The sequence below is a fragment of the Lichenostomus cassidix genome, chromosome 1Ab (assembly GCF_008360975.1).
Source record: "Lichenostomus cassidix isolate B80296 chromosome 1Ab, HeHo_3.0, whole genome shotgun sequence".
NCBI lineage: Eukaryota > Metazoa > Chordata > Aves > Passeriformes > Meliphagidae > Lichenostomus > Lichenostomus cassidix.
Window position 1 is genome coordinate 9739769 of NC_139481.1, and position 23927 is coordinate 9763695.

The 23927-nt window shown below is 40.9% G+C and overlaps 1 protein-coding gene and 1 long non-coding RNA gene across 2 annotated transcripts in view; one reads left to right on the forward strand and one right to left on the reverse strand.

Annotated features, from left to right (window-relative positions):
* The window catches only part of LOC146442913 (uncharacterized), a 242798-nt gene that overhangs the window by 16561 nt on the left and 202310 nt on the right, over positions 1-23927 (reverse strand). Inside the window, exons 11-13 of the mRNA XM_085049734.1 lie at positions 22360-22472; positions 2430-2513; positions 211-333 (exon numbers count right to left, since the gene is read on the reverse strand). The gene's annotated coding sequence lies outside the window, so the exon portion shown is untranslated. The remainder of the gene's footprint in view (positions 1-210; positions 334-2429; positions 2514-22359; positions 22473-23927) is intronic.
* On the forward strand, positions 12956-22364 carry LOC146442914 (uncharacterized). Its single transcript, XR_014849499.1, has 3 exons — positions 12956-16738; positions 17194-17307; positions 20789-22364. It is a non-coding gene; the product is annotated as an uncharacterized LOC146442914 (long non-coding RNA).

A 23927-nucleotide genomic window follows, 5' to 3' on the forward strand; every position in this document is an offset into this window, starting at 1 on the left:
TACCATAAAGGTCTCTAACTTGCCTAAAATTTAACTAAAACATTATGGATGCAGTAGAATTAATGGACCCACTCAAGACTGAACTCTGGCATTCCAGATCACCCTTGTAGCATTCCCTCAGAAAGCACACAAGAGTTTCTTGAACTTATTTTTCAAGAATAATTTACTTCTCATTAAGGTGAGATTAGCACAGGTGAAGACATGAAATACCTGCAAAAGTTCTCTCTTTGATCACTCAGCTGGATCCAGCAGGAGTTGAAGGTCAAAGGCCTTGCCAGCAGGAATTTCATACAACTGATTCCAAATTCTGCAGCTGCTGCTTCTGAGAAAGACCTGCCAGGAAGACATATCAATACATTTTTCTGCAGGCACGTAGGAGCAGAGGGAGAGCAGATTAATAATGCTAGAGCATCACCCTCAAGCTGGGCAGGAATCAGTATCACCCTTAAGGTGGCACAGTAAAACATCTAGTGTGCGCAAGTACTTTCTGCTTTTATTTGCTAAGATGTAGCTCTACAGAGATGCACTCTTGTAGCCAAGACAGACATAAAAAGTCTATACTCTGGTTTTTTCCTGTGGATATCTCCACAAGAACGTCTTTGCTTAAGGATCATGTATTTTTTATATATATATTTTCCATAAAAATCAACAGACTTTCTCTAGTATTCAACTCATTATCGACATTCCCCACTTCGCCACATCAACATTTTATTTGAAGTATCAGTCACAGCATCCCATCAAAATTTAATAGCCACTTTCTGTAATTGAAGCATATTAACTCTTGGTTTCACCTATGTTGAGGTTTATCCTTCTCCTTCTTTTAAAATTCTAATGATATTAAAAATACAACACCTTTCTACAGCATGACTCAGAGTTGCATAATATTTCTTTCTTCAGCTCAAGGGAAAGAGATACAAGCAAAGGCAGAAGAATTCTCTATCCTAGTCTATAGCTTTATACTGAATCCTGAGTTCAAACCAACAGGGTTTTTAAGAAAAATGTCAACAACTGTAACAGTTACATAAGACATAGTTCGAAAAATATTTTGCAAGGAGAAATGACAGTTTCTGTCACTTGAGAAGATGATTTATACTTCAGCTTTAGAATGCAAGCAGTCAACATGTGACCTGACATTTACTAAAGGAAATCAAAGAGATGTTGAGCAAGATTACAAAAGGCAAAGCACTGATTGCTCTCTACCAGCAGTTCTTCTCTGTACTACAGAAAGATCTGCATAGTCTTCCTCTCAACATTATGCAAAAAAATAGAAAGGGAGGTCACAACAACAGCTCTGCCTGTTGTCACTTTGTGCTGACTTGCTCCAGTTACTGAGGCCATCTGGTGCTGTCTGTGCTGCCTTTGTGCCTTGTGTCTCAAGTTGTTCTTTACGGAGTACAAGGATTCACAGGTCACATCAGCTGTGCTTTAAGGTACTTTGCAAGAGAATTTGATGGTGGAAACTGTGCACAAAGACTGTATAGCTGTTGGTAACAGAACACAGTGAAAGGGATGCCAGGTGCAGGGGTGTCCAAAGAGGAAGGATGGCAGCTCAGGTGAGCTGGGCTTCCTCACTGGCTCTGTTACACACGTCCTATAGGGCTTGAAGGGCTCCACAAACCCTTTGGGGCTCAGTTTTATCACTTGTTAAATGGAGATCATAATTCCCTATCTCACAGTGATACTGTGAGGCTTATTCATTAATGGGTTCAACTCAATGCTGGGCAGATGGTCAATACAAATTTTATGCACCACTGAAGTAACATTTAACCTCAGGACTTAAGTGGCATGCAGCCTTGTGCTGGTCTTTTAGCAGTCACTGGATAAATATTATGCATTCACTTTACTGAAAATATTTGAGAGGCAGGAGTTGTCAGCAGTGCTGATTTTGCATCCCTTAAGTTACAGATTTTCAGGATGACAAATGTAAAAGGACACATTCTTTAAATGCAGTGCAAACCAGGTACTAAGTGCATCTCCTTGTGATGGTAATAAATGAGGAAGAGAAAATAGTAACACTGCTGCACTGAGCATACAGGGATTTAAATCAGTCCATGAAACGAGCACTTTAAAGTCTCAAGAATGACCACTGATAGTACCTGGAGGGATTTCAGTTTAGTGTTGGGAGAAGGGCTATTTTTACTGGCCTCAGCCAAAGAAACAATTCACTGAAGGTGATTGCCATTTACCTGCAGAAACACAGCTACAATTCAGCATAGTAATGAGTTTAAAGGTGCATCTCAAAGATATTTATAACCATATAAATATTTACTTTGCTTACTGTGGCAATCACACAGAAAAAAAAGTTCTTTTCCAAACATTTTTTTCAAGGTTTCTGAGGACTATTTTTAAACTTTATTGCCACAGGTAATGTACCATGAAGACCTAAGCACCAGCAAGAAATGAATCTCCTGTGTGATTGCTATGCATACCTTGTCATTTCCTCTGCAGAGATGACCAATTTTCACTTCTTTCATTTTCTAACTTGGTTCCCCAGTAAGTCTTCCTTTCTGCTTCTAAAGAGAAAGAAAGAAAAAAAATAAATTACGTGTTATCCTTATGAGGGAAAAAGTGAGGAACAGACATGCAGATATTAAATACAGCCTTCCAAAGTCTTTTCTGCAGGTGAGGAATCTGTTTCAGTAGAAGGCCAGTGTCCCACTGCAAACTTATTTTGGAAGCCTTAATTGAGGGTAAGTAGGGCATGAATGGCACTTTGTAGAGGGATGACTTTACCCTCAGGGAAGCACTACGACAAGATTCCTGAGACCAGTCAATTTAACTGCTGCAGACCTTGAAAGTTGTGAGTAAAAGAAGTCTCCTCTACTTTCACAGCCAGGTGAGTTTAAAAAAAAACTTACTAGATAAAAATATTTCAACCTTTACTGACTTAAATATCATCCTTGTTTTCAGACCTTTAAAATTACTATACCCATCACTAGTAGAAAGATTGTGGTCAGACTAATTGACCAAGCATGGACATCAATACATCAGGTATAAATCACTCCTAAAATGCAGTATTCAGCTACTATTCTCAGTAGCCAGGGACACTAACATTTTTGATAATGCATTTGTGTCAGTAATACCTTTATATATGCTTTATAATCATAGTCAAGTACAGAAACCACCATCTCATATAAAAATACATACAGTATGGTGGAATAACAATTCCTGGTTTCTTGCATTGTGATGGCGATAGAGCTACAGGGAACATGAAAAAACACTCTGTCATGTCCCCACAATGAGAAGGGGAGAGGAGCTGAGATTCACAGATCTCTTTAGCGTGGATTACAGTGAGATAAACTCAAAATCCACCATAAACAACTCTAATGGCACAAATATTCCATAAATGGTGACCCTCTCACAACTATACACACACCTAAGCTATGCAGAAATGTCAAATTTAGTGGAAAAAGTTTTTGGTGAACATTAGCACTCTCAGCAATTATATCTACTTAAACTGTGCAGAAACACCACTCGTAATGGAACAAATATTCAGGAAATGTTCACCCTCTCACAAGTGAGACTGACCCTGAAATGGGCTCAGCTGGTCAGGGCATGGTGCTGGTAACACCAAGGCTGTGGATTCCATCCCTGTCCCACCTCTGGAACTCTCCCTTAGGGTGCTGTCTGAACTCACAGTTCAGTTCAGTTCACTACCTGGGCCTCACCCCTTATACACTCCACATGAGTTACTCTGGGTCATTCCAAAGAAGTGATGCTGTGATTGTTCTCTCTCTCATCACATCGTATGCTAAATCTATTCATTTCTTTACTGTTTCTAGTTTTTTTCAGCTAGTTCTGCTGCTGGTTTATGAAGGAAGATTACTTTTCACCACAACATCCTTAACATTTGCATATATGTAACAGTCCATCAAATCTTCTTGGAATACTGTTTTCCTCCAACAAAAGACACCTCCCATTCTGGCATTTCTCAGTCTTTGACCACCAAAATATCCAAGTGCTTCACAACTCCTTTTGAATGTTACCCCACAACCTCACAGGAGAAAAAAATTACTGCCTTTGTTTACAGACCAGAAAGGTAGAGCCAGGGAGAGGGAACAGCTCACTTGAACTGTCTCAGTAAAGGTGACAGGATCGCACAGTGTCCACTGACAGGACTGCACAGTGTCCATACAGACAGGGTCCTTCAGAGACAAATCTGCAGCACATCTCTAACACAGCAACCCCTCAGGAGCCTCTCTTTTCTCTCTCCATAGCAGCAGCTTAGGAATAACAATTACCTACACATGCACCTAAATTAGATCTAAATGCAAGTGAATGTTCTCTTCACTGCCAAGTCTGAGAGCAAAGTCCTATAAAGACTTAAGCATCCTAAAAATTAGGATTGGGTTACCCGCTGCGAGATGATACCTGGCCTTGGAATGAAAGGCAGGAAGGCATCAGAGTTCCCATCCTCATCACACAATCCACAAGGAGAGCTAACAGCCTGGTTTATCTTTTTTAAAGCCACCACCCTGGCACTGCTTTGTTTTGCTTTAGTGGTCAGAGACAGCTCCTCTTCCTCAGCCCTGCTGGCGATGTAATGCTTTGCTCTCTATTGAACTCACTCTGACATGTGCCAGTACATCTGTGTACCATTCTGAACAGCTGAAAGAATTTATTTTAAATTGTCACTCAGTTTATTAACAAAGAAGAAAAATGCATGTGTATATTTTTCCTTATAGGTACTGTACAAAAATGTACACGAAAATAATCTTTAGCCTCAGTCAGACATCTGGCCAATGGGAACCTACAGGCAGAAAAAGTCCAGACACAAGATGGGCTAGAAATGGTAAAGATAAAGAAACTCTTCAAACTTGACAGCCTTAAGGCTGTATAAAGAGTATGTGTTGATACAGTGCCACACTGAGATTTTATAGACATGGTTTTCAGACTATTCCATTATTACAGTACAATCCTGCAGATGTTCAGACATGAAGAGCTTTACTCAGCCATGTCAGTGTTTTCATGACTGGGTCTTAAATTTCTTCTCCAGAGAGTGAGTAAGAAAGTCCTCTCTCTCAGACTGGTTGTAGAAGAGCAACAGTTGCCAGATATATTTCTGCTGAAACATAAGAATGCACAACAAGAAACATCATATTAAACTTGCATCCTGAAATGCACAATTCCTGTGCTCCAGGGGCTTCAAGGACTTACTGAAATATGGAACTCAAATTAAAGTTTATGTATTAGTCTAAATGGGGACATTACTGAACATCAGGGATATTGTTCCCAAAAAACAAATATGGTCTCCTTTAGCAAGAGCTGTATTTCAACATTGTGAGTAAAACAAAAAGAGGCAAACAGCAGGACTATGTTAACTACAGTCTTCAAGGCAGCCAAGTGACCCAGTCTGAGAGTCAGAGAACTAACAACCATGCAGCTCTAGAAAAGAGTATGAAATTTCCTTTGTACTCCATATCTACACACTGAGACACTTCAACAAGTCTACATCTAGCTTTGGCCCAAGGTGAGGAACTGGTGGTTCCTAACTTCTGCAATGCACCAAAAGAGGGTGCTAAGGGTAACTTCAGCCATTAACAGAAATACACTGGAAATCAGTGTACCTGGTTTAGCTTAACCTGGGTATGTATTTTTGAAGCTCAGTGGGATAAACCACCCTTTACCATGGCAGGTTTCAACACAACAGGATTGCTGGTTTAACTCATGGTTGTTGAAACTGAACTCTTACATCATGACAGGAGTGCAATATAAAACACCAGATGTTGTAGAACTGACACTTCATGTCTGCTAAAATGGAAAAGCTCCAGTTTACTGCAGAGCAATGCAAGATGTTTCGTTTGTGGGAAGAAAGCAGAAATAATTCTTCTGATTGATTAACCCCCCTATCCCAACAACACAACTGACTGGAACCCCACTGAAGTAGGATCTCCACCAAGTGGCACCACTAATCCCATTTTAGTAAAGTGTTGGCTACTAATCTTTACTGGAATACTTCATATTTGCAAAAGATATCCTAGGTTATTTCCTGTGCCCATAAGCTCTACAGCCTGACTGCAACTTTACTAAAACACTTATGTGCAAAATGCAAATTTTTGTGACGTGATGCCACTTCAACTAAGAACAGAAAAAAACTTCAACAGTCCAAGTCCTCAAAACACAGAATCACTGAATATGCTGAGTTGGAAGGGACCCACAAGGATCACAGAGCCCAACACCTACAAAGACTAAAGGAATGGGGTTTATGCTGAAGTAATATGAAAACAACCCAGGCAAATCAAATCCATTATTGAAAGAAGTAGGTTACTAAAGTAATTAAGATTAAGTTAGCATGTGAACCCTCCTGTATTTACTGTCACTGAAGATGAATGCCCTTACAAATAGATCATCTGCAAATAGCTGGAACCTGTGGGCTTAGTCCCAGACTGGTGTTTGTGCTGTGCCAGTCCCTATGCCAAATCCAGTATGTGACTGTGGATCCAACCATGCAAATCCAGGCTTTTGCCTAAGAATTCTCTGACCTGTTGCACCTACAGTCCAGGGAGATTTTCCACATGCAGCGAGTGAGCTCAATACCCACAGCACTTCTGCCTCTTTATTCCATATACTTACTGCTTGTATTTTTTCCATAAGCACAGACTACTAAGCACTGCTGGAAACAAGACAGTAGGCCAGACATACCCTTCTCTGGCCCAAAATTCTAACATTCTGAGGATTTTTAACTGAGGAAACTGTTCCTCTCAAAGTTTTGTTTAACACACATGCATACTGAAAATGGCCACTTGCTTCTCAGGCTACAATTCACAATCAAATGCTGCAACACAGTATGGGCAGGAAGAACATCACTGCAGACAGAGAAGTGCTGAAACTGAAGTAGAGCTAATTCAGTTCCTTCAGAGTCTTTGATTCACTGCAGCTCCCTGCCAGTAGAACTGCAGCCTCCTCTTAGCCATCAACACCTGGTGCTAGGATTCATACATTACCGAAAATTTCCACGGAAAAGCTTTAGAAACAAAACCAAAATGCAGACATTATCAACAAGGCCTTGTGAAAACAATTATGAATGCAACAGCAGACGTGCCTGCTTGCAGATATTTCAGTCCACTAGTGTAACAGGAGCCACACAACTACTGGGAGGGTGATCCCTGGAAAGCACCTGTGTGCAGCTAAGAGCACCTGAGTCTCCTCAGGACCTGCCTGGGGGAACAGTATACTTTCCTTAAGAATTTACTGCTCTTTTACACAAAATATGGCAAGGACTAGAAGAAGTACTGGCAGGCAATTCCCAATGTGTTGGTTGGGAAAACCAAGCTAGGTGGCCAGATAATTTATGGCTCACTGGGTATGTGATGCTTTTGCTCCTGTGCCGAATCAGCACTTGTAACTGGTAATGGTTTTGATCCTTCTTTTTTCGTCTTTAACAAGGAAGATGTATAGCTCTTGATGTAAACCTATATTGTAGAATGTGCTGAACAAATATTTCATCAAAGGGGAAAAGTTTATCTTACAGTCATTTTGCTGCCAAATGATTTATTAGAACTCTGAGCCAAAACAGGTAAAAGCCCTAAGGAAGTGCTGTATCTTTCAAATAATTCAACTCCAAGAAGAGTTAAACTCTGCACACAGGAGGGCTAGGGTTTGCTAGGAAGGTGGGGAGCAAATCTTGCAAAACAAATAAAGATTTCCTACACATATGTCAATGCAATTCTCTAACTCAATACCTGAAAAAGGAGCAGGCATTAATAAAATGCACACTTAAAGCCATGACTAATGAGGATACTTCTGTATCACAAAGTCTGGATTAGCCAGTGAATCTTTCAAACAATCTAAGTTGAAAAATAGCACTTGGCAAAGTCCTCTGACATCTGCCACCCCTTTCTTTAGCCTGCTGCATTCCCTGAAGGTATCTGCCCTGCAGAACCACAGCACAGCAACTGCAGACAGCAGGGAATGCAGACAGACATGCAAAGTGTTTAAAATAGGAAACACAGGCTCTGTGCTGGGGGCTGCTGCAACAGGTGTATATATATATTTTGGGGCTCATATTAATGAAGCTTCTGTTTCACATGTTCAGGGAGGCTGGCAGCCCTTTCAGAAGTAGATGAGTATTTTGGTTAAAGTCAGACAGAGTAACCTCGTAGTAACCTCTAGTCTGGCTCAGAGCCACAGGGAGGACTCTGAAGGACTGTCCCTTGGTGCTGCATTGATTAGATTTCTTCCCATAATACACCCAGTGTTTTTGCTCAGTAAACCTTACTAACAACTGAATCAAGAATAAAGAGTGAGAGGGGAAATAAAAGCTGATCTCCATGTGAAAATGGGCCATAAAATTAACAAGGTTCTCAGCATCAAGTAATTCTGTCTGCTCTATTGTGGACAGAAAGTCAGAGCCTGTAAAACACATATGCAAGCAAGTACAAGAGAAAAAGAAAAAAAAAAAGAAAAAAGCAGAATTTATACAGCAAGTTGAATATTCAAAGATATAACCTAATAAATCTAAAAGCTTAACTTCCCTTCTACATTTAAATATTTCCTTGTATTTCCATATATTATACATGCATAAATTTTGGATACTAGTTATCCTGGCAAACACAGATTTTGCTTCTTTTATGGTGTTGTGGAAGTGCTAATATACAAATCTCCTAATTCCTATGTCTTGCAGCATCAACAGTGCATAAAAAGGACCTTTACAAAAACAAACAGAAAAAGCCACACACTCTTAAATAATATGTGCATGATAACCTGGGACATACTGAGTCTACAGGGTAGTAATTTTTCCTCTAAGAACATGTGGGTGTACAATAATCCCAGAACACTCTCTAATCTAGATACTGGATACTGAGAGTGCCCTGCTGTGGATCACCAATATTTTTTGCTAGAATGATCCTTAGTTGCTGAAAAGGAAACCAAACCCCAAATCATTGTCATTGGAAAGACAACTGTAACACTGAACATTCCAAATGAACAGCCCATTCCTTTAAGAAAGGAACACCAATTTCTATCAATTATGAATCACCTGAATAACAAGCTCTGAATAACAATTATAACATTCACTTACTTGGTAATTCATGTAAGAAAAACTATGATCTTTCTAACATAAACATAACCTACTACCAAGTATTGGAATTGAAAGGATGAACAGGATTGTCATGACTTCAGCCTATCCACACTGCATGGTAATGGATGAAGTCAGCAGAATAAGCATTTTGCAACATCTAGAGCAAGATGGGAGCATAATACCTAGGACTGCTTAAATAAGGCATGTGGGAATACATAAATAATTCATTTCTATCTTCTCTAATAACATGTGCTCTCAGAAAGGGCTGTCCCCCCAAAATGAGCAGCCTAGATAGGAAGACAGGTCTGATGTGCAATGTAATTTTTAAAGGTCTATAGCTGCAGCAGGATACCAGACTAAATGTTAAGTAGATCTATTCACATTATCACAACTGCGACCCAATAAATTAGAAGCAAAAAAGCCGTTCTTGCTACATGAAAACAGGTGTCTAATATCAAAGGGAAACAATGGTAATGACCTTAAAATACTAGCGTTTGTCTGAGGTTTTTGTCCCTGACATCTTTTAAATGAATGACTCTGGTAAAGTACTGTCAAGAAGCAATGATCAGACAAAAAAATAGCCAAGTAAAAACTCAGCACCACAAGAAGGCTAACACAGCTGATACTGAATGTTAGCAAGCCTTTTTGCTTCTGGAAACACAGACATTACAAGTTTTACAATTTTGTTTAAAAAGTTGATATGACAAATTCTGACCCTTTGCTGTTAACTATGGTAAAGGAATGAAAGTTGTCATTCACCTGGCACCAGTTTTATATTCCTACTGCTTATCTGTAACAGCCTTAGGGGTATCCAAACACTGGGCAAACTAAGTGCTTGTGAACTACTTGCAAAAACTTGCAATCTACGTTCAGAGAAAGGTCTTACTTCAAAATAATAAAAAAAATCAATTAGGAAAACAATCTCAAGAACTTCACGAAAGAAAATGAGATTTTTCATGGAGGTTCTTTATGTGTTTTGGAGCTTAAAACGATTGTGTTGTGTATATATATATGTATATGATATACTTTGCACAAATGGTGCTTCAAATATTGAAATACAACTGAAGTTTTTTCAGTGCCATGGCCTTCCTATATTCAACATTTCCTTTTCAGAAATGGCTCAGAAGAGAATCAGATACTTGACATTGCCTACTGTGGCACTCGGTCCTCTGCCACTCAAACAAGCAACACCTGGAACTGCAGGATGAATTCAAAATGCACTAATCCCAAACCCCATCAGAGGGTCTTTCACTTCTGCAATAGGTATTTAGGTATGGTGAACCAAACCCATATATACTTATAAATGTATCTGAGGAGATCTAGTGGAACAGACAAACACAAAATACAAGCCCTTGCTATTGCTACTTCAAAAAAAATCCTTTCAGATACTGCCTAAGATATCAAAGCAGCAAATAATTTAAAGAAGTCTTGGCTCAAATATCCTGCTTGCTGGGACAGCTGTCACTAGCAAGGATGCACTTACATCTGCAAATTACAAATTACACTGTTGCTGCTATGAATGCATAAGGTTAGGAAGGACTATCATAAGCTGCCTTGTACTTTCAAGGCAGTTATTTTGAATTAATGGAAAAACACTTATTAATCCCCTAAGGAAGCTAGATTTCAGACACCACATAAAAAAAGCTCTTCTGGAAGAGGAAAGCAAACCTTATTAACTCCTAGTTACACCTTCAGAGAATTGAATAGAAATCCAGATGTCTTAACTCTGTAACCTATGATCTGTGTCCAGATCATCTGTGCTTTTGGCTCCAATTTCACCTCAACTACACTTGCTTTCATTGAGGTTTTTTTTTTTTGTTATATAAATACCTATTTGTGGAGGCTACAAGTGAGATCAAAAATTTCTTTCAGAACTTTTCCCCTTTATTTATCTTGAGGCAACAAGAATGTTTGAAATTAATTAGTAACCTTTTGGTCCAAGGTAGTGGTCCTACCAGTTTCATGACTGAAAACACTGTTTCTTGCTGTTCCTATATAAAAAAAGCAAAGCCTTTGATCAATACAAGATTGAGGGTCAGTCTCAGAAAATAAGCAAGCCATGAAAAACTCACGAGAAAACCCACAGGGAAGTGAAAATAGAGGTGATGTAAAGGTATGCTCTCACTGTAGCTGGTTATTCAGTAGAATATGCTGCTGATACTTTTATATTCCAGTTGTGTTAAAAAACCTTTCAGTTAATATGCTGTTAACATGACTGAGTTATGTATATTACATTTTTATCACCAATAACAGTACCAGGTACATTTGCAGCACGCTGGAGGAACTTTGAAGTAATTTATAAGCACTAATGATAAGGAAGCATTAATCCTTATTTTGCAGGTGAGGAACAGATGTACAAGACTCTCTTGTGCTTTTGTGTGAATCACTGCAGCACAGGCAGAAACTGGACTTGCATTACCTACAACCTCAATCACCTCTCTCTGAACAGCTTTCTGAAAAACCATGGTAGACATGGGATGCTGTCTTGAGAAGCAAACAGAAAGAAGCAATTTTCAGTGTAATCCTCTTAAAACGCAGTACACAACTCCCACCTCAAAAGCCAAAACCAAACCCCAAGAACAAAACAGCACATGCTGTATTTTTAGGGAGAACTTTAGTCAGGAGGGTTTACTCCTTGTTATGTAATTCAGACACTTCTTGCAGCATTGAGCTTTGACTGTACTTAGATGGGTAAGAAAGAAAGGAAGAATGACTCTACAGAAGGAGTTTCAGATGCTTTTATTTTTACTGCTGTACACATCATTTTCTGAGGTGTTTGGCACTAAGGGTGCAATGTATTAAAATGATTGATTGATTGCATTTTAAAAATAGAAGTACTGTTCTGATACTGGGATTAACTATTATCATTAGGATATGGCAGAATTTTAAACAGCTTTGAAGCTGCACCCTCCTGTGAATGTAAAGCACCCTTCCCCACCCCCCTTGCCCACATTACACACACAAACCAGAGCATTTCATAAAGAACTGATAAATCATAAAGAAATCATAAAGAAAAAGAGTAAATGCCACTAACTTTGCTCCTCACACAGCAAGCACTGCATCCCTAGGACCACAGGAACAACTCCACAGTGTCCCTTCAATTCCTGTGATGCAATTTTAGTCTGCTTTCAGCATATTTGTAGTCTATCCTGCTGTCTTTCTTTTTCCCTGAACAATGTTATGTGTTGCTCTATGGCAGAAACTTAATTACAGCTATTTTGAAGGTTCTTATTTTTAAATATCCTATGATATCCTAATTCTTGATCAAATCTTGGTTATCGAAGGGGCTGCAAATAATATTTGGAATAAAAGTCTGTGCTGGTTTTGGCTGGGGTAGAGTTAAATTACTTCCCAGTAGCTGGTAGGGCTGTGTTTTGGATTTGTGCTGAACAGTGCTGATAACACGGAGATGTTTTAGTTCTTGCTGAGCAGGGCATGCACAGAGCCAAGGCCTTTTCTGCTCCTCACACAACCCAACAGTGAGGGACTGGGGGACACAAGGGGTTGGGAGGGGACACAGCCAGGACAGCTGACCCCAGCTGGCCACAGGGACATCCCAGACTATACAGGGTCACTCCAGTATACAAAGCTGGAGGGAGGAAGAGGAAGGGGGGACGTTTGAGTGACGGCATTTGTCTTCCCAAGTGACAGTGACCTGTGATGGAGCCTGGCTTTCCTGGGATGGCTGAGCACCTGCCTGTCCAAGGGAAGTGGGGAATGAATGCCTGGTTTTGCTTTGCCTGTGCACACACTTCTGCTTTATCTTTTAGTCTTTATCTCATCCCACCAGGATTCTCACTTTTACCCTTCTGATCTCTGCCCAGTCCCAGGGCAGGGAGGGAGCAGAGCTGAGGGTTAAAGCACCACAGTGCTGATCTGGTGGCCCAGACAGCATGAGCAGGTTCTGATTCAGAGCTGGGTGAGCGACTGCAGCTCCAGGCAGACCCTGCCAGCAGCACGTTCGCGCCAAGAGAAAAGAACAGTTGATGGCATCTACCCAAGGTCAGCTCCTCAAATTCGGGAGCTGGTTTTCTTCCAGACACTGTAAAGTTGCTTGTTTAAACGCAGCCAGTCGGCAACAATTAAGCGCCTAAATAAAACATGCAGATTTGGTGCTCCTTTTGAAATCTCCCCCACGCCATGCTGTTTATTTTCTACTCCTCACAGTCTTCATTATCCAACAATCAGGCTACAAAATGGCGGCGGGAGTGAGGCAGACATTTTGTAACTGTCTCATTAACCAGGACAATGGGAACGCGCCGAGGGACAGCCAGTGGCCCGCAGGGAGGAGAGGAGCACGCAGCTCTGCGATGGGCCAGCTTCTCAGCAAACCTTTATTTTATTATATTATATTTTATTTTATTTTATTTTATTTTATTTTATTTTAATTTTACTTTATAGCGAAGTCACAGCCAAGCCACGCTGAGCAGCCACCTGACAGCATTTGGCCACGGCACAGGCAAAAATCGAGTCCAGGGCGGCTCTTTCCCAGCCCTTTCACCGCGGCCAGCACAGCTCATCACCCATCTGAGCACAGCCTCTCCTCTGGGAGCCACATGGGCTCAGGACCACCCATTGACACTGACTCAGGCACTGTAATCTTAACCACATTCTTCCCTTGAAAGTCCACACACCAGTGTTTTCTATTACAGCCCCAGGAACGTCTTCAGCACAGCTCTGAAAGCACTTGCAACGTAACCAGCAAATGAACACCTAAAGAATGGAGCTTACACCTCCATCTCTGCTGGTGACTTTTGATTCAAATTTCACTGTCTCGTGTCCAATAAGCCAGGGACAGCTAAAGCTGAACAAAGCAACACCAGAGCTGATAAAAGCAAAAAGCACCAAGAATTAATAAGCATATTTTTCTTCAAGTGTGTGCCCATCAGTCTCTCTGTAAAAGTATTAGCACCTGAGAGATCCTAAGAAACAAATATGCAAATCTTCATCAAAAACTGCAAAATACATGCAATTCATTAAAGATTTAGGTACCTGCCAAATTACTGGTTTAGAGCTTTAGATATTTCACAATGTTTCCTGAGGGGGGAAGAAACCACAAACTACCTAAAAAACCAAACCCAAAACCTACAACTTCCTAACACAGAAGAACTATGTTATAAATAAAAAATGGCTGAGAGGATTTTGCTTACTGTTTTTAGTGACACAAAATAAGCAAAGCAGCTGAGCTACCTGTGTATTTGAAAAGGCTGAGAGATGTAAAAAAAAACCAAACCCCAAACCCTGGAATTACATAATGAAAAAAAATCATTATTAATTTTAATGCAGCTCTGATTTTGAGGGACTTTTAATCTAGAAATGAAACCAACAAAACAGGTAAGGGAGATACATCCCTATACAGAAGCACACTGAATACACAGGATTACACAGGTACACTGAGGCTAGAAGAGATTAGGGCAAAGCATTTCTGTTCCCACTCGTGCTCCAGAGTGGTGCTGCTACTTGGTATTCAAAGAACCAGGAAGAGGTGACCAAATGGGAAGGACTGACCCTCAACAGCCAAAGATAGGGGACCCTTCCCAGAGTGCAGGCAGTACAGTGAACCAGCTACCTGGAAAAACAGTCAGAAGAAGCTTATTTTGAAACTTTATCTCTTGGAAGAAATGGCAGAAAGCCTAACCGTGTTGAAAGAAAAATACTCTGAGCCCCCAGGGAGAGCAGGGCAAAATGTTCTCAGAAGAGGGAAGAATTTAGCCTATGGTTGACATATGACTGTGACACAATTCCCAGTAACCCTGTAACCCATCTCTAAAGCCATGGATTTAAAACCCACCTGGATTACAGTTTTCCTTTGCTTTTGTTACAAACCCCCAGAACTGTGGAAAGAATTCTGAGTTTTGTTACAAACTTGAAAGCAGGCCAAAGCGTATGAAGAAATTCCCTATGTGCTGTGATCCTTCAGAGTTACGATAACTCTAATCTGAATCGGGAGAAAAGAGCTCTGAATTAACACAAGACTTCACACTGAAAGTGTGGGAAACTCGTGGCTTGACAAAATTTCCTTGCAAACCCAGGTGAAGTTCAGTGGTTTCTGTGATATTTCACAAAGACTGTCTGGATGCCTTTGAACTTGAAACTCAAAGTGGAATCCAGCAGCTGCAAACTTAAACACAGCAAGACAAAGATTAAGAAAAAAATGTTTGCATGAGCTCCTGGGAAGAATATGCTAAGTTTCACCTGCTGACACTGGAAAAACAGAAGTCTACACACCCTCCAGTTCCACTTCAATTTAAATAAGGACAGTAGGGAGTGGTGGCAGAGGCACATTTGTTACATTTTTGACTTACCTAAGAAAGGTACCTGTGGCATGAAGGAAACAGAAGCAAAGTAAAGGACTGTAAGTAGATAAAGGTAAAGTGAGATGATTACAGACAGATGAGAATAAGCATTAAAAACCAACCCACAAATATTGGGAAAAAGGTTTAGAAATCACACTGAAAATCAGGGAATGGGAATAAAAAGACTAAGCATGTTAATTATGGCACATTTCTCTGACATGCTTTTTTCTTATAGTGTAGAAAACTTTTGGAGCAGTAAAGAACTTTGATTCTACTGTTAATCCCTAGAGAAGGAGAAAAAAAAACCAACCTGAATTTTGTCACCACACTTTTGTTCTCTGGTGTTCCACTTTGGTGAAACATTCCTTAGCCACTTGGAAATGCTGGAAATCACACATACTGATTCTAGAATAATATCCCCTGCCTCCCCGAGTCTCCAGTTATCCTTTAACTGAGCAAGGCTTTAAGAAAAGTAGCTGTTTGTATAAAATGGTCAGGAAGATCACCTCGGGGGCACAGACAGCATTCCCCCTGTGCTGCCATTTCTGCCTCTCTGACTGAGGGAAGTTTGGGAAAGGAGGAGCAGAAAAATATTTTGGGAAGAATCACAAAGTATCACATCTGGTTTTTTTATTATATCTCTGTTGTTTTTGACTAATAGATATCCTGATATCCTGATGGAGGAACATAATAGTCACACAGACAAGAGAAATTGGGGCTGATACAGCTGTGAACATGCAAGGGCTGCAGTTTTTGATTGTGAACCTGGAGAATACTAAAGTAAAAAATCACCTGGGTAAAATGAACTACAGTAACAAGCCCCAGAATGCTTCCTTGTTGGTTTAAGAAATACTGGATTCACCATTATGACCTAATGTATCTCTTTACATACATTCCTTCTTTCTTCATCATTTATGTAAGACCAGTTGCCGTGACAACTAAAAGAATTGCTTTAATAAAGCAATGTCCCCCTATATTTTAAATACTGCTGGTTCCTGAGACAAAGAAATCCACCCCAAGACTTCAAAGACACAAAATAATATAACACAAAAGAAGCTGAAGGAAAAAAAAGAGAATCCTGCACACCAAAGGGATTTTGTGGGGAAGGTGGTATTTCTGGTTCACATCTCCAAGCACAAGCTTGCTGCCTTTTACAAGCTTTATTACCAATACCACCTACATCTCTAACTTCATTCTGTGTCCCTATGGCAAACCAATCCAAACCTGTGTCTCCTGACTGGGCTCCAATAAAAGCCCAACGATGCATAATGTAAGTATTGCAAGGATACAGCATTAAGTGCTGAGAGCTCTGCACCCACTGAGACACCTGAGAGCAGGAGAAATGTGCTGTGAGATGCTCACGAGGGACCCTCTGCACATCTGAGCAAACAGCCCCCCAGGAGGGATGTCTCTGTGGGATCAGGTGAGTACCAATCCTGAAGTTCTCTCTTAGTTACAGAGACATGGAGGTGTATTGGCTGCAGACACAACCAGAGCCTGGTGGGAAATTCTGGGAAGGCCAATGTGAACATCTTGTTTCACTGCAGTGGAACATTACCTCTGTTTTCCCTGCACACTGGCATTCTTCAGACAGGGACTTCAGCGCTGTGCACTTTGTGCTGGCCTGGAGGGACTTCTGCCTATACCAAATCATCACCCAGACCACTAAGAGTTAACAGAAAATGTACAAAAGAGAACAATCGCACATTGTCACAGGAGACGAAATTAAATATCCCAACAGACATTCCTGTTCGTATGACATTCTGGCCAACAGCCTCCTGGATACTACAGCGATAACAATACAACTGCTTTCATTACTAATGCTAATTCAACGGGAATTTAATGGAGTAAGTGGTTTAAATTAGCATTTTCTTTTAGGAATTCTGGGCTGGCAACAGTAACATCTGTCTCTCTGAAGTGACAACGGAGAGCTTAAACTCCAGGTCTGCCTGCTCTGCAACACGAGGCACTGCACTGCTAACCCGCAGCAAGGTAATCACTCTCCTGCCAGCCCTAATGAGTTTCCAGCTACCTAAGAGTGCTTCCAACTAATGAGCACAGGTAGCACGAGCAGCAGCCTGGGCCCCAGAGCTGATCTCTTGTGCTGCCACATCCAGGCACTGCCTGGCCCTGCTCTGGGCACCTTCTAAGGTGCAATTCCAGCATGGACCTCCACCTAGCTCTTACTGGTGTGACAGTGACTGTCCTCAAGCACAGCCCTAGGATCCCAGGGGGATTGATGGTGGCACAGCCTGGCTGGATCAGCAGCTGCTGTGCTGCACCAACTCCAGTTTCTTCCTTGCTTTGCCCATTTCAGCACTGGGAGCTCTTGTCCTTCAGAACAGGCTCCTGGGGGACTCACTGACTCCCGAGGAAAGCAGAAAATGAGAACATTTTGTGGGAGGATGAAGCTAAAATCCCAGGAATACCCATGTTTGGTCTGTAGTTAACACCTCATGCTCTCTTTTTTTCCCCTTCCACAATGTATTTATTTTCTGAAATACTTTCAGAACTGTGTCATTAACACTGTGTTTCTGATTATACACAGAAGCTACTTTTTCAAGATATTTTGCAGCATAAATTCTGCACAACTTACTCCATATTTGTTTTTTACTTTAAAAGCATCCCTCTGTGCCACACTAGGAGTTTTTGAGTAGGAATTAGCTACTTTAGAATAGGTTACAGTTTGACATTCAAAATTTCCATATTTTATTCCTTTGCAACAGTGAAAGAGTTAATTTCACATCTTAATGGGAGTTTGCCCTTAATAAGAAAGCATTAAAACAAGCCAACAATAATAAGCTAAATGAAGGCCATTCTTTTGCTTTTTGTCAATATTTTCATAGTGACAAATAGATCAAACAAAAGGCATTTTTTAAGGCTTCCCCCCCTCCCCTTTGTAAACCATAAATGCTTTGGTATATTTAATTTCAAAATGAGTTCCCTGTGGATCAGGCTAACACAACAGATTAACAAAACCTTCTCAAACCCTGCTGCATCTTACATGGAGAAGTACAAAAAAAGTCTCTTTTGCCATTTCCCCCTGCTCATTTTTCAACTGTTCCTCTTTCCCCCACACCTAAGGACCAAGCTGCCTAGGCTAATCAGTTACTTAGTCCTACTCTGAGGCTTCAAAACACTCTAACATGCATTTTTTCAAAATAAATGAAAGATTTTAGACTATATTAGAGGAAAGTACTCAAGCGCCTATACATTTGCTACACCACACAGATCTAGCTGGTATATTTAGAGAGAGAAAGATCCCCCCTGCAAGAAGAAAAACAAAAATCCTGTGTTCTGTGACAGTCTGCACAAGAACTGCTTGGTATCTGTTTGTGAGAGACCCAGTGGACAGTTACTCTTGTATCTGTACCCGTTTTAGACCTTGCTAAGCAAGGTCAGGAGACTATTCTGCCCAGTGAGAGGTGTTTGTAAAACCTGACCAACTTTGCCATGCTAGGGCATTGGCCAGACTCCGAAAATATTCCTTTGCAATACTTGCTTGTCATAGGGGATTTAACTTGCAGACTTGAATGTCCTTTCTCCTGTCCTCACTGGGCTATATACCAAGGGCTCCAGAGTGAAATGCAGAGCACAGCGGTTCACAGCTGCTTTCACACATGGACACCAGCCTTGTTACTGCAACAGGCTGGGGCTTGGTTCACTGCCCCACTAAATCTGTCTGATGCTAAGTCCTGCTCCTGGAAAAAGCTTCTGAAGGAACTGTGAGCTCTGGTCCAGCTGTGGGCAGATGTGAGGGCAGCAGTGGCAGGGGTGGCAGTGAGAGCCCTGTGGACGTGGGTGAACTCTGTCCCCAGTGCAAAGGGGTCCTGCTTCCCTCCTCCTGCAGCTGGACCAGAGAAAGAGGCCACAACTAGAAGCAAAAGTGACAAAACAAGCTCTCTGTTCCACACATCACCAACTCTTCCAGCTGGCCCAGGCAGCTGTGATGTCTCACCCATCAGAACACCATCAGCACCCTGGGATCACTACTTCCATAGGTGCTGGGTGCCATGCTTGACCCTCACCCAAACACAAAGCGCCCCCTCTAAACATTTTGCAAGAGTGGCAAAAGCAGTGACAAATCACTTGCAAATGGCACTGTAAGATTTATCAGTGTTTTTAGAGACAGAGGTCGGTGAGCAGCATGAGCTCACAAAGGCTGAGGAAGCAAAAGCCACAGTGCAGCTCCAAAAGACTGAATTTCAGCTCCAGCATGGACGTGGTTTTGGTTACTTACCACATATTTGAAACAATTGAAGTGGGTTTTTTCTGTGTTTACTTTGGAGCCAGCTATTTTGAAGGTCACAGTCCCTGCTAAAGGAGGAAACTAGGTCTCTGAGGTACTGGGAATTAAACAGAGGAAAGAAAAAGGCACAGAGAAAGTAGCTGCCTTACACAGAGAACTCAAATGTTTTGTTTCCTTCCTTGTTCAGTCTGTAGTCAAAAAAGAACTTTACAGTAAACACTAACTCATGTTTTTTTTTTTTAAATTAATGTAATTCTGAATTAACTCCTGGAATCCCTTCTGATAAACTGCAATATAAAGGGACATTCCCACCTGCAGATTTCCTCTTGGCTTTTACAGTCTCAGAGCATAGGCTGACCACTCCCCTGTCTGCAGTGACACGTGGAGGCACCTATGTCCAGTCAAGTATTTTGTGCAGGCAGTTTTCAGACCAGCAGATACAGATGAGGAGGTGAGGGGAGGCAGCAAATGTTTTTGAGAGCCTTGGAAAAGCCAATCAAGACAGAAATCAGACACTGCAGAGGGCACACATTGTGCTGTGGCCACAGACTTTTGTGCCAGAAACCAGAGGAAACCAGTGCCAAAGGGATGGTGAGGGAAAGGATGGGAGAGAGCAGACAGAGAGGCTGTAAGGACAAGCAAGGAATTGCACTAGGGAAGAGCAGGACCTGCTGTTATCAGACTGCAGCCTGCCCTGTCCCTGGTCCAGGAGGTCACAAAACACTTTACCACAGCAGAGCTACACTCTGCATCTGACACCAGGAATTAACTCTGGAGCCTTAGGTCTTAAATAATGCAGAGAAGGATCAAAGCCAGCAGCTATATGAAAAGAGGCTTCTTTCATAACTTAATTGCTCATTTGCAAAATGTGAATGTTATTTATTTAAGTACCTATGACCTTTTTTTATGCCCTGGTAATGTAAATGCTCAGGTGTGGTTGTCAGAAGAAAATCATGATAACAAAATACTAATACCTTAGATCAGGAGTTGCCCAATTAACTTTGCTGGGATAGCATCCCTATAGAAATGGATCTGCACTGTGCCTCTTTGAGGCAGCAGTTACAGCTGTTTCCAATTCTGTCCCAGGCTTTGCACTTGCAGAAGACACATGCATTTGGAGGCATTTTTCAGATGCCTTTTTCTCATGCAAGTACCACGAGAAATACACCAAGATTTTGGGAATCACTCCTTTAGCTAACCTCTGCTGTTCTTATCATATCCCAGATGATGATGGATGTCTGTCCCTCCAGCTGCAGTGCCAAGAAACATTATTTTGAGGTGAAGAAGATCTCTTCCATGGCTCTAATTAAACAGATCAAGCACGTACAGGCAGGGAACAGCATGTGCACACCAGTCCAGAGGACATGTAATGTCAACTAAAATTGGAACAGTTTCACTGGAACAACATCAAGAAGGCCAGAAAGTGAAGGAAGAGTCTTCCATGCCTTGAGAGTGGTTTGACACTGGACATCATCTGCTCCTTATGTAGATGTTGGCAGCAAGATACAATGATTAAGTGAATGTCATTAGTATTTACTTATTACTTGGGTCAAACTGGGATCAAGAACAGCAGTTCTTGAATAGAGGATAAGAAGCTCTGGGGAGATAGGGGAGGTGTATACAAGAGCTCTGTGAGCGGAAAAGTAAGAATTTATGTGAGTTACTCCTTCAAAAAGGGCATGCTCTATCTCACACCCAGGTATCCCAGCAAGGATACAGCTTCTGTTGCAGCTGTTTCTCGAATCTGGGACAATAACAAAAATGGGACAGGAGCCAAAGACAATATAAACTAATTTTCTCTTCAGAAATTGTCTTTCAGATGCATATGCAATTCACCTTTATGGGATACCTACGAGTTCATATGCAGCCTCACCTGAGTAGGGTACACAGCTGTATCCTACTTTCCAGTGACACTGAAGAGCTGTGCAGCCTTTTTTTTTAATCACCTGCACAGATACTCCCTAACACATGTGTGTTAGTGAGAAAGCAAAAATACACATCAGAGCTGAGTGCTGCTGCTGGGAAGGGAAAATGTGTGACCTCTCAACCCCAGGTAAACATGTTAGCAGGCTTTAATAAAGTCAAGCAATATTGTTAGCTGTATTAGCACCACTGAACAGTCCTCTAGGTATAAAAGAACTGTGTATGTGGAATGATAGCATCAGTACATTTAAAAACTAATAGTATTACAGCCATATGGTTACCACATTAAAAACCAATCTTTCAAGGATTCAAGAAAGAGATTAAAAGCCTGTAAATCATATTTACATAGTGAATACACAAGATATATATTTGTGTTTTGGGACTCATTTTATTTAAATTCTGCTGCAATCAATACATATTTTGGAAAGCAATGCAAAACTCCTCAAGCAGATGATATTCTTCAACGTTGTTTGAATGTGAGAATATTCCTCTTGACATGCTGAGGGAATGCAGGTTTACTAAGAAAGATGTTCTAACTGAAACAGGTGAATTAAGAACTCTGAAAGAAGGTGGAAGTTGCACAGACAGGAAGAGCACTGCGTTAACACTTGAGCAAAACCAGAATGCCACGCTGAGGGACTGTGGAGTTTTCCACAAGTTTAGGCTGTGGCAGGATGTCCTAAGCCTACCTTGTATGGAGTTTTGCTCTGCTAGCCCTCTGAAGGAAGAAACACTTTCCAAAATGTGAACAGCCTACTGTGCTTTTTAGCAATGTTTCTTAAAAGTACTGTTTAACTACAAAGAGCAGAAAAAATACCTGTTACCACAAATGATCATTTTCTCAACTTCTTAATGCACATTATGTGACTTACCAAAATAGTTCTGCTTTTGAGCCACACTACATCAAGTTTCCCTTGTTGGCTTTGACATCATATCTGGAACAGTCAATGTTCAACAGACTCTGGTTTGAATGTTATCAGTGAATCTGAAATAAAGAACAGAATTTTGCTCAGAATTACTTTTATTCTCCATGCCTCAAGGAACACAAGCACTGTCAAACTTCAGTACTGACATACTGGAAAATCCCAGTGACCTGTCAAAGACAACACCCAGCTCAGTACCAAATGATTCCACACAAGATGGACCTAAGTGAAGGCAATTTTAAAATAAGATCTCATCTACGAAATCTTCTAACCCACAACACTTACTGTTCAGCTGATGTCCAAGAGGAAGTCTGGAGCCTGTTTTTAGTAATATGCTGTTCAAAATATGATTTCTTAAAAGAACTGGAGAATTTTATATTTATGAGTCTCAAGACTTTCAATGTGACCATTAAAAAAAACTTTTGAAAGAATGCCACATTTGTATTTATGAACAACATGGCTCATGCACCTTCATACTGACTGTAACATGTTATTAAAAGCAAACATCTTCAGCTTTTTGTAGCTGAACCATATCAGAATGCAAAGCAGCAGCCCAAAGTACCCATCTCATTAAGCTCCATGGCCTTGAGTTAATACATAAATAATCTGATTATTACATTATATTATAATCTGACTATTTTAACCAAAATCAAGAAAGAGTCCATACAAGCTGATGCTGGAATAACAAAGCTCTGTCACTGCATGGCAATGTCAGACATACAGAGAGCACACAGTACCCTGTGGGCTCTGCTGCAGTTGTGTAACTGCTGTCTGTAACTTACACTTTCAGGGTTTTCAACATTGACCCTGCTCTCAGCTGCCATAAGGTCCAACAAATCTCGTGATGCAAAAAAATCCTGTTGCATTGAACGCAACAAACCAGTGGGGAAAAAAATACCTGTTACACCATGCTTTGTTATCTGGGAACAATCCCAAATTGCCCCTCAGGACTGTTCAAAGGTTGTACCAGAGTTTTTCAGAGCATTTGAGATAATATCATTGAGCTGCAAAGACCCATTGTGGATGTAATAATGTTTGCTATATCTGTAATTACTGTGAGCATCCTGGTAACAAAAGCAAGAACACACCATCTTCCTCTGCTAGAAAGTTGCTGAGAAGGTGGTTTTAGCTTCAAGAAACCAGGATACATTGTAATCGTGGTCTTTTCTGTCATCCTCAGGTCTGATAACACAAGTACCCAACCTGCAAATTGTCACTGGCAAAATACTTTTAGTTCAGAAGGAAAGCACAGCCATGACGGAATCTGAATTGTGCTTTACTGCTTCTAAAACTTCCCAATGAAGAAGACTCCAAGAAGAGATGGGCCTCCATTTCAGTAAGCAAGTACCAGCTTTTTAACTTATCATCAGCCAGCTGCAGCTGCTGAATTATTCACATGTTCTTTCACCTTGCCCAAGGTGAGGTTCATTATTTTTAAGGATTAAAGGAGTTTTTATGGGGCTTGCTAGCAGCCAGGTAGGAGTTGGTCTCTTATCCCAAGTAAAAAGAAACATTCT